This window comes from Arachis ipaensis, chromosome B02 (assembly GCF_000816755.2).
Source record: "Arachis ipaensis cultivar K30076 chromosome B02, Araip1.1, whole genome shotgun sequence".
NCBI classification, from domain to species: Eukaryota; Viridiplantae; Streptophyta; class Magnoliopsida; order Fabales; family Fabaceae; genus Arachis; species Arachis ipaensis.
The window spans coordinates 16,273,958-16,282,756 of record NC_029786.2 but is presented as its reverse complement, the minus strand read 5'-3'; the positions used below and the strand labels follow the sequence as shown (position 1 = coordinate 16,282,756).

General features: G+C 42.1%; 1 long non-coding RNA gene across 1 annotated transcript in view; it reads right to left on the bottom strand.

Moving 5' to 3' along the window:
* The window catches only part of LOC110268742, a 13,502-nt gene extending 11,789 nt beyond the window's left edge, over nt 1–1,713 (bottom strand). Inside the window, exon 1 of the long non-coding RNA XR_002357159.1 lies at nt 1,531–1,713. This is a non-coding gene — a long non-coding RNA (uncharacterized LOC110268742). The remainder of the gene's footprint in view (nt 1–1,530) is intronic.

Below are 8,799 nucleotides of genomic sequence, written 5' to 3'. Positions count from 1 at the left end.
TTATTATTATTATTATTATTATTATTATTATTATTATTATTATTATTATTATTATTATTATTATTAGAGTCAATAGGTGGAGGGCAGATTTGCATCCCAGAGACGAGAATATGATGTTGTGTTTCAATATCACAGTGTATGGAATTAGAATTAGTAGGAGTACTTGGATTATGACTACTAACATCTCTTAGAGTACGATTAGTATACTGAATATTCGAAATAGAAGAACTATGAGATGAAGAGCCTAAAACAAAACCTATACTAAGAATAAAATGGGTAAAAGAACTAGATTTATCAAAATCTCTAGAGGAGTCATTCTGATCAGTTTTAACAAATAGTTCCTTGTAAAGAAAGGAGGTTTCATCAAATTGAACATGTCTTGTGGTATAAAGTTTACCACAAGGTGAAAGGCATTTGTAGCCTTTTGAGTTTGGGGCATAACCAAGAAAGACACATTTATGAGATCTAAAATCTAACTTTGTTTTGTTGTAAGGCCTTAAAAAAGGAAAACAACTACCACCAAAAACTCTTAGAGAAGTATAATCAGGAACAATGTTAAACAAGGTCTCGTAAGGAGATTTATTGTCCAAAATTGGAGTTAGGATGCGATTAATCAAGTGAGTAGCTGTTAAAACAGCCTCATCCCAGAAAATAAATGGCATAGAGGCTGTAGATAACATGGCAAGACTCATTTCAATGAGGTGCCTATGTTTTCTCTCAGCCCTACCATTCTGTTCCGGAGTGTAAGGACAACTAAACCTTTGAACAATACCTTCATTGGCCAGGAATTGACTGAACTAATAAAAAGTGTATTCTTCACCATTATCAAACGCAAAAATTTTATTTTGTGGTTTGTAAGATTCCCCATTTGCTGTTTAAACTGTTTGAAAGCTAACAGAACTTGAGATTTAGAGACAAGTAAAAAAAGAAAAGTATACCGAGAATATGCATCAATAAAGGTAACATAATAATGAAATCCTAAGTGTGATACAATGGGTGCTGGACCCCAAATATCAGAGTAAACAAGTTGAAGAGGTTCATTATAAACAGTAAGTGAGGAATTAAAAGGCAATTTATGCATTTTAGCATACATACAGTTTTCATACACATAAGGAAATAAAGTATCTTTATTCTTGTCCATGTCAATATTATAACTTGATAGAATTGTCAGTACATTTTTCTTGGCTGTGTGGTCAAGTCTTTTATGCCACAAGTCCAAAGAAACTTTGGAAGAAAGAAAAGCATAAGGTTGTAAAGAATTTAGAGAAAAATTAGGAACAGTAACATTGAAAAATTTGTAAATGCCACCTTATCTATGTCCTTGAAGAAGCACTTTGTCAGTTTGCTGGCATTTAACAAAACACACATGAGCATAAAATTGAAAATAAACATCATTATCTTTAGCAAATTTGGAGACACTGATAAGATTTTTGGTGATTTCTGGAGAATAAATTAATTGTTGTAATCTGAAATATCTATTAGAATCATAAGCATATAATAAAGAAGTACCAATTTTAGATATATACAAACCTGAGCCATTCCCAATCTGAACTTAGTCAGGACCTGAGTAATCTGAAGATGTGATAAACGAAGATGAATTAGGAGTAATGTGGTGGGAAGCACTAGTATCTAGGTACCACGAGGAGTCAACAATAGATCCTGGAGCAGCTATGTAGGCAGTAGGATGATGAAAAGATGGAGGGGGTGGTGGTAGTGTAGTTGAAGTGGTGCTGGCTTGTGCAGAATAGAAGACTTTGGTGAATTAGTGAAGGAGGTGGAAGAGGGAGTCTGAGAATTTTGTGATGGAGGAGGTATATGCTGGTTGAATCTGTTGAAATAATGCCAAGCAATGTGACCAAAGCAACCACATACCTGGCATTGTGGCCTATTCTGATTGAAAAAGGATCTACCTCCTCGTGAAAACCTACCACCTCTACCTCTTCTTCCTCCAAAACCACGACTGGATTGGAACTGGAAGGAAATGAACTCTGAGAGATATTAGCTTGAATAATAGAGGTTGTGAATTTTCAGAATTTATCAAGCGTATCATCAAAGGTTAAAATTTGAGTTTCAACCTCACAAAGCCTGAAAATTTGTCGCTTGGAATTGACAGTGTGAATTAAAACTTGATATTTTTCAGTCAATCCTTCAAGCAGTGTATCAACATGTTCTTCAACAGTTAAAGGAGAGCCTAAAGCTGCTAAAGAATCTGCAATCTCTTTAATCTTCGAAATATATTCAGAAGTTGTTAAACCTTGCTTCTTGATAATCTTTATCTGTGCTTTGAGCTGTTTGACACGATATGTGGTAGATTCCTCAAAATATTGTTCAATTCTATCCTAAATTTCATGACTGAAAGAGCAACCAACCATTTTGGTTTTGAATACAGGATCAATAGATGCCAGAAGCCAAGACTAGAGATTATAATCGTCTTGAAGCCACTGGGTATATGCTGATGACTCGATTCCATTTTGTTGATCTTCAATCGTAGTGAATCTGGGAGGAACACGATCTTTATAGAGATGATTTTCCAAAAGCTAACCTTGAGCCGCCGCCAATGCTTGTTGTTGCCAAGTTTTGTGATTTCTTTCTCCTAATTTATCACTTTTCTTTTTGAAAGAAAAGCTCAACATAACAAGTGGAGCACAAGACAAAAAATGTCAAACAGAGTAAGCAAACTCAAGTAATATTAATAGATATCCCCTGTCACCTCCGGCAGTGCCATCAGCAACAGAAGGGATCCACACCTAGCCACTCCTTATAATTCATGAAGGACTGCTGGATAACCTCTTCAACACCTTTTCCTACATTCTGAAAGATCCTTCTATTCCTCTCTAGCCAAATATTCCAGAAGATCGCACAGAAGCAAACCATCCACCGCATGCGCTCCTGCTTACTAGTTGAAAGCTCAGTCCAACTTAGGAAATGTTCCTTTAGTGTCTCTGGACATGACCATTGGCTACCCACAAAGGATAGCCAAGCACACCAAACCTGCCATGAAAACTTACAACCAAGAAACAAGTGGTCACCATATTCAACACCTTGGTTACAAAACACACATGTCATATCTTCCTGATTAACCACTCCCAACCGAACCAGCCTCTCCTTCGTATTGACCCTTCCAATCAAAGCAAACCAAACAAATAATTCAACTCTTGGCGGGACTAGGCCTTTCCAAACTATCTTAGTAAAACTGTAACTTGCTATATCTTCTGGAAGCATTTCCACCTGCATTGCCTGCACAAAGGAGTTAATAGAAAATACACCTTGTTTATCAAATTTTCACACAACTCTATCCTCCCTATCGTATACAAGTTGAACCACTCTTAAAGTTTCGTGCATGTGGTTCACAAGGTCCAACTCCCATTGGAAAAGCTCTCTCCTCCAATGGAAGTTCCATCTCCACTCTAACCCGTCCCAGAACCCACAATCCCCTATAACAGATCCTGTTTGGTTTGAAACTGAGAATAGCCTTGGGAATAGGTCTTTCAGGGCCCCGTCACGTAGCCATACATCCTCCCAGAACCGAGTAACTCTCCCATCACGAATCTCCATAGACAACCCATTAATCATCTTCTGTCTTAGTTGTTGATTCTTGAACTGTATTTGGCATATATCCTTCCATGCCCTCATAAGGGGCAATCCTCCTTCGAAAATCACCACCACCACTTAAAGAGAAGGGCTGTGTTACGCACCATAGCATCCCCGACCCCTAATCCGCCCAGCTTTTTGGGAGTCTGCACCACCTCCCACCTGACCATTGCCATACCATTCCTTCCATCCTCCTTGCTCCATAGGAACCTTCTCTGTAAGAAAATCAGTTTTTCTGCAACAGCTTTTGGTATTTTATACAAGCTCAGGTAATAGACAGGGAGGCTGTTCAAAACAGATTTAATAAGCACCAGTTTACCAGCTCTATTGAGGATTTTGGCTTTCCAGACGCTCAGCTTCTCCTCCACTTTTTCTATAATGGGCTTCCAAGTCTTCACCAAACTCGGGTTTGCTCCTAGCGGGATCCCCAGGTATTTCACCGGCAGAGAGGAAATCCTACAGCCCAGCACCCTAGACATACGCTGCACCCACTGATCATCACAGTTAATAGGAATCAGACTAGACTTGTCATAATTAATGCTCAGCCCCGACATGAGCTCAAAACAATGAAGGATCCTCCTGTAATTCTTGATGGTCTCTTCATCAGGGAGACAGAACAATACAGTATCATCCGCAAATTGGAGATGTGATAGCTCGACCTGATCTCTACCCACCTGCAACGGCAAAATACGTCCATTTCTCACTGCCTCCCCAAGCATCCTGTGTAGCACATCAACTACAAGGACAAACAGAAATTGGGATAATGGATCACCCTGTCACAAACCCCTTTCCATCTTAAAAGGCTTAGATAGCGAGCTATTTATCAGCACTGACATTGAACTTGTACTTACACACTCCATAATCCAACTCCTCCACCTCCGACCAAAGCCCATCTTTTGCAACACAAGGTCTACAAAGCTCCACTTGACTCTATCATAAGCTTTCTGGAAATTTAGCTTCATTATCACCGCTTCCTTCTTCCTCATTTTAATCCATTGAACAGTTTTGCATGCGATAAGGGCCCCATCATGGATCTTACGTCCCTTGACAAAAGCACTTTGAGTCTCACCTACTAGTTGTGGCATGATTGCTCGCGTCCTCCGAACCAGCATTTTCGAGATGACTTTATACACACAGCCTACCATACTGATCAGTCTCAGATCTTTGATCTCCTTTGCACCAGTAAACTTAGGGGCCAGCACCACCCAAGTGAGATTCGCATCCGCCGGTAACTTAGAAGATAGGAAGAAATCCATCACCGCCGCCGTAAATTCAGTGCCAATTTCAGACCAGCACCGCTTTATAAAGTTCATATTGTAGCCATCGCTTCCAGGAGCTTTGGATGATTCGCAATCCCAGACTACTTCTTTGACCTCCACTGGAGTCGGTTGCACCTCCAATGCTGAAGCATCCTCCTCATTAATCATTTCCACCAAACCGTCCCTGAAACCTATCAAAGGAGAGTCTTCCTGATGATACAACTTCTTGTAAAAATCTCTAATCTCAATCTTGATCCTCCCTTGATTCCGAATCAGCCTTCCATTTATGAGTAGCGCATCAATCCTGTTGTTTCTCCTTCTCGCAGAGGCCAAGTTGTAGAAGTACCTCGTGTTCTTATCAATGTCCTTCACATGTCTGGACCGCGACATCTGCTTCCAGTGTAACTCCTTCCTAACATACCATTTCTTACAACAAGTCACAAGTACCCTTCTTCTTGCCTCCATTGTTCCATCATGAACTCCGTCACCCACCGCATCGTCAATCTTCTTAATCTCTTCTTCAAATTTCATGATTTTGCTGTCCATATCCCCAAATTTATCTTTATGCCATCTTCCCAAAGGACCTGTCATAGCCTTCAGTTTATCTATAAATTGAGCCACACCTAAGCCTCTCCATTCCTCCTTGACCACTCTAAAAAATTTTTCATGTGTAAACCACGAATCAAGGCTTCTGAATGGCCTCAGCCTATCTCTCTGCCTCCTACCTTCCACTATAATTGGGCAATGGTCAGACAAGCCCCTAGGACCACCACGTAGCCGAGTGTCTGGAAACTTTTCCAGCCATTCCAAGCTCACCAGAACTCTGTCAATACGGCTGCAAGATTGGCCTCTGAACCATGTAAACTTACGGTCAGTAATCGGCAAGTCCACCACACCCATGTCATGTATCCAATTCTTGAAATCTTCAGCTGACAAGGGTAAGCTATCCGTGCCCCATCTTTCTTCCACCTGAACAACCTCATTGAAGTCCCCCATGAAACAACAGGAAACCTGGCATAACCCCGCAATGTAACTCAGCTCTTCCCAGACAACAAGCTTCTCATCTCTAGCATGCGCACCATATACCAGAATAAAAGCACAATAAAAATTATATTTCACTAACTCCCCTTCAACGCACAACCACCTGTCTCCTTTGTGGCAATTTCTTATTTTAAAAAAGTCATCAGCCCATATTAACAGCAATCCACCAGAAGCACCATTTGATTCAACAAAGTCCCACCCCGCACAACTACTTCCCCAAATTTTTGGTATATCATATTTGGTCACTACCTGCCTCTTCATCTCTACCAGGCCTAACATGTTTAACTTAAATTTTCTTTTTAAGTCCTTTATCATCCTCAACTTCCCATCACCCCTCAACCCCCTAATATTCCAAGAACTAATAATCATTACAGTAAATTATTGCACACCTTTTTATGAGTTTTGGGTCTGCTTCACCTTGCTTTTGCCCTTTGTTTTGCCAACCTCTTTTTACGAGCAATTTCTTCATTCTGTTGTTGAAGGATCGCTATTATGTCATCTTCTTCATTATACAGCACTGCTCCTGACTCCGTTGCTACTTCCCAAATTCTTTTGTTTTCTGAAAGTTGCTCCTCCAAAGATATATCCCCATTGTCACTGACTTCATCATCCTTATCAAGCTCCACGTCTTCCTCGTCTTCCCTGTGTCCTGCTTCCAACATTGGTAAATTTCTAGCTGTATCTGCTTTTGTCCCCAGGCCAGACTTTTTCCACTCTTGGTCATCTTCACCATTGTCTGCACCAACTTCACTGCTTCCTTTTTTAGCATTGTCCGCCACGCCCGCAGCTCTTAGTAGATCATTGTCCCCTCTACCATGAACTGTTAGCCGGCCGCCTCCCACCCCCACCGTGTATCTCCTTCTTCGAGCCTCAAGATCCGTGCCAGACCCTGTGAAAGCAGTCTCTGCACTAGCTGAATAAGGGGCGCCTTCCGTCTGGCCCACAACTGCCGTCGCCTCTGCCACACAACCTTGGATAGTGTGTCTTCCTTCCCTCCGATTTTCTCTGTTTTCGATCGACCAACCACTGTCCCCCGATCTGCGTTCAACCCGATGTACAGCTCGGGATCCAGGCGCCGTTGCTCGGACTTCGCATGGATCTGTCCGTTCTGCACCACCCTCAGAAGTCGCATCCCCCAACTCGCCGAACACGCCAGGCCTCGAGGCTTCCTCGACTGGAAGAGGGAAACCCTACTGGCGCTCACTTCCCCAGCCCGCATTCTTCCTAGCCGACCCGGTACAGGTTCGACCCGGTTCAGGTCCGCATTCCTCAGCCAGCCCGTGGATCACGCACTCTCCTCCAGCGTGCAGAAGTGCAACGGGCCTTAACTCTTCATGGCCCAAATCCATATAATAGTATCTAGGTTTATTACGAGGCCCCTTTTTAGGTTCAATAACATCAGACATCACAACTCTCTTTCCAGGCCCATTAGGTTTACAGCCGTATTCCCAGGAAATAGTCATCTCAGAATCCACTTCATTACTCACCTCATAACCCACAAAATCTGCCATGCCTTCAATACCACCTTTATTAAATTGATAAGTTACCAAATTCAATTGATTGTGTTTTGAATACCCATAACTCCACTCATTCAAAATTATTTCGGAATTTACCAATCTAACCTCATCTTCAACCTCCTCCCGCATCGATTTGAAAATCACATCCGCTGCCGGATCTGGGCTAACTGACAAGTTCGTAGGACTTGGCGATGTTATTGCTACATTGTCACAGAGCTTCGTAATTATGTTTCCCTGGTGGTCACAGCTACCCTTACCACTCCACATTGTATCCAACTTATCATTCCTTCCATATGTTTCATATCCCACCTCTTTTACCAAAATATCAAATCCACTAGTGCCTATTGTGATATGGATCCATTCTTTTATCACATCCATCACACAAGTATCAACTTGTACACGGCCAGCACTAAATGAGGTGCACGATTTAGTCGCATTATGACAGCCAACCACCTCACCCCATTGACTTCCTATTACCCTGAAAGTATCCACAGACCATGCATATAGTGGAACCCCAAAGCACTCTAACCACACCCTCCGAGTTTCACCTCTCACCGACTCGTCCCACCTCCAAACACTATGGAACAAGTGCAGAAGGCTATTCATATAGAAGGTGTACGCTTCTTCTGCATTCATAAGACTGTCAAATGTCAACAGTGCTTTATACGCACCCATTTCACGCACCTGAATAACGTGAGGAAAATTCTTCGCAACCGATTCCTGCAGAGCTACAAAGTCAATAGCCTTCGTCGTTCCCCCAACCAGACTTTTCTGCAGCCAGTCCAGATTTTCTTTCGCCAAGGACACTTCCACCGTCTTCGTCCACCCTTTGCCAATAGGATCTTGAACTTTCTTATCCTTCGCCAAAGCCTTGTTAGAAGTAGTTGCGATATTCTTGTTATCTCCTCTATCTTCCGGCAATTGACGACCCAAAGCACTTTGGGGGCCATCTTGTGGAGGAGTCCTATTCGTGTCTTTCACCCCGGGCACTCTTCTGTATTTAGCTTCCCCCATAAAGATATTCTTGCCTCTCAATCTTATCTGATTCATCTCAGCTATAGCTTTCAAAGCTCCCCCTTTCGTGGTGTACCGTATGAACGCAAAAATGTATGTACCACCGTTCTTTTGTTTTCTAGACAAGTAAATGTCGTTTATGCGTCAAGTCCAACAAAACAGTTGAAACGGCTCCCTCTTCGAGACATCAAACGGGAGATTATCCACGAAAATTGAGAAAGACTCATTTTTCAGACGTCGATACTCATCTCGGTTCCAAACCCTAGGATCCTTAGTCTGTCCTAATGATCAACCCCTCCCTGTGTTCCTCACCCACTCTCTCTCTCTCTCTCTCTCTCTCTCTCTCTCTCTCTCTCTCTCTCTCTCATCTCTCACTA